We start from the raw sequence: 2760 nt of genomic DNA on the forward strand, positions 1-2760 counted from the left end.
AGGAGCAGAGACCAGATGTACTGGAGGCACTTGAGGAAGAATGAACCACTCTGTCTTGAAGAGGGCTAGGATGGGATTGGGCTTCCCTAGTGGCTCAGATGGTAAAGAATCTGCCTGCAATGCAGGAGGTCCAAATTCGATCCCTGGGTAGGGAAGATCCCCTGGAGAAGGAAATAGCAACCCACACCAGTATTCTTGCCTGGAGAAGCCCATGGACAGAGGAGCCTGGCAGGCTATGGTCCATGGAGTCGCAAAGAGTTGGACAGGACTGAGCAACTAACACTTTCACTTTTACTTTCTCTCAGAATGAGATTAGCAGCCATTTCCAGTTCTGCCTGGAGCCATTACCACCTCAGGATTAGAATCTAATGTACAACCTGGTGACTATAGTTGGTGACACTGTATTGTATAATTAAAATTTGCTAAGAAAGTAGAACTTAAATGTTTTCATAAAAAAACTAAATATGTGAGGTGATGAATATGCTAATTTGATGGGACTATGCTAATTTCATACCTCTGTACACATATATCAAATCATCACATTGTATACTTTGTATATGTATCACAACTTTGTCAATTATACAACAAAAATTAAAAAAAATAAACCAATGAGGTCGATATCTGATTATTAAAGATATCCGGAGGAGAAAATTTATTAAATGTTATTAGAAAAAAATCTTCTGGTGTCTCTCTCCTCAAGTTCCAAAGGGTTCACTCAATCTTTAAAAAAAAAAAAAAAAGTATTAATTAATTAAACAGAGTCTGATGAGAAGGAAGGGGATCTGACCTCAATCAAATAGCTCATTATAACACATGACAATAACATGTCAGAAGAAATAGCGTGTTGTAGACACTCAATAAATGTTTTGACTGAGTAGTAATATTAGTAATTATGAAAAGTAGATAATGTCTGAGGAACTTACTATGTACGAAGTGAAAGTGTTAGTCACTCAGTCATATCTGACTCTTTGTGACCCCATGGACTGTAGCCCGCCAGGCTACTCTGTCCATGGGGAGTCTTCAAGCAAGAATAGTGGAGTGGGTTGCCATTTTCTTCTCCAGGGGATCTTCCCGACCCAGGGATTGAACTCCGGTCTCCTGCATTGCAGGCAGACTCTTCACTGTCTGAACCACTAGGGAAGTTCCTGTTATGTTTTAAACACCTGGCTAAACACCATATTCAGGCAATTCCAGCTGAAACACATTTTTCACAACTCATTTGACAGCAATGCCTGACCTTACTTAAAGTCATTTAATGGCAAAACTTCACCTGAACAGCTATGTGACTATTTCTAGTCTTTTTTAATTCAGTTTAGTGTGAGTATCTGTGTACTTTCCTGTAGAATAATTAATATGTTTGACGCTACTGCTCAAACTCTGTCATGGGGTATTGTGTGATACATAGACTATTTAACCTTTCTTTAAAAAATAAAAATAGGGTCATGGCGAGGAGAGCGATGAGGCTGAGCTGGGTCTTGACAGTACTGTCCATCTGCCTGGGCACCCTGGTCATGGCCACAGGGGCCAAGGACAAACAGAAGCTGCAGATCAGAGTCAAGAAATGGGTAGACCACTGTCCCATCAAATTGCGAAAAGGGGACATCCTGCACATGTAGTACATGGGGAAGCCAGAAGATGGAACAGAGTTTGACAACAGCCTGCCCCAGAACCAGCCCTTTATCTTCTCCTCGGACACAGGCCAGGTCATCAAGGGCTGCGACCAGGGGCTGCTAGAGATGTGTGAGGGGGAAAAGTGGAAGCTGGTGATTCCATAAGAGCTGGGGTATGGTGCAACCTTGGTGTTTGAGGTGGAACTGCTCAAAATCCAGCGAGGTTCAGAACTGTAGCCAAATTGGAGAGGGGCAGTGGAGAGGCCCCCATCAGGGACCAGACTGTTTAAAGAAAAAAAAAAAAAAAAACCATAACCCCCCCCCCCCAAAAAAAAAGAAAAATGTCTTAATTCCAGGGTACTTCCAGTCTTGTGGATTTTAGACAAGGTTGTAGACACTAAGTCCTTCCAATAACATTTGACTGAGTGTTACTATTTTATCTATTTTATGATTGGGAAACCAAAGCACAGAGCGATTAAGTAGCTTTTCTAAGGTCACACAGCTGGTGATAACTGGAGTTAGGTCCTGAATTTAGACAGTTTGTCATCGAGACCTATGATATCTACCCACTGTTTTGTGCTACTTCTTATATGGATAATGACACATAATAGAGAATCAAGTTTCATGATAGGATAATGGAATGCCTCTGTGTAACCTATAAGAAACTATTTTATAAACAATCAGAAATGCTTTGTATTTCATTTTGGACAACTAGTCTAATGCAGTGACCAAGAGCTATAGGTACGAGAAAGCAGCATTGCATAGAAGAGGAACAGGACAAGGACACTTTATCAGCGGCAGGTCCTGGGAAACCCAGGACATCAAAGAAGAAGCAATCATCAGAGGAAGATCTTAGGAATCTTTGTGTTAGATGTCTGGAAGAACCCCAAGGCAGCACTGGAAAACAAGGGCCAAAGAAATCAGGAGAACTACAGACCCACAGAGATCCAAGAGGTGATTGAAGATCTCTGCTTCCCTTCACGTCCCACTGGGATTACAAGGGTTGCAACCAGCTTGCTACTAGAAGCCCTTCCTCATATTTCCCTCTGCTGAGTGAACAATCTGTGATGGCAAGTGTAGAGGTTACCAGGGGGAAAGGGAAAGAAACAGCTTGCATGATGCTGATTATTCTTCTCAATAGCATCTCTGG

The 2760-nt window shown here is 41.9% G+C and overlaps 1 pseudogene; it reads left to right on the forward strand.

The window, feature by feature from the left end:
* Positions 1-1457: 1457 nt before the first annotated feature.
* On the forward strand, positions 1458-1847 carry LOC122428968 (annotated as a pseudogene).
* The last annotated feature ends 913 nt before the right edge of the window (positions 1848-2760 follow it).

This window comes from Cervus canadensis, chromosome 27 (assembly GCF_019320065.1).
Source record: "Cervus canadensis isolate Bull #8, Minnesota chromosome 27, ASM1932006v1, whole genome shotgun sequence".
Classification (NCBI taxonomy): domain Eukaryota; kingdom Metazoa; phylum Chordata; class Mammalia; order Artiodactyla; family Cervidae; genus Cervus; species Cervus canadensis.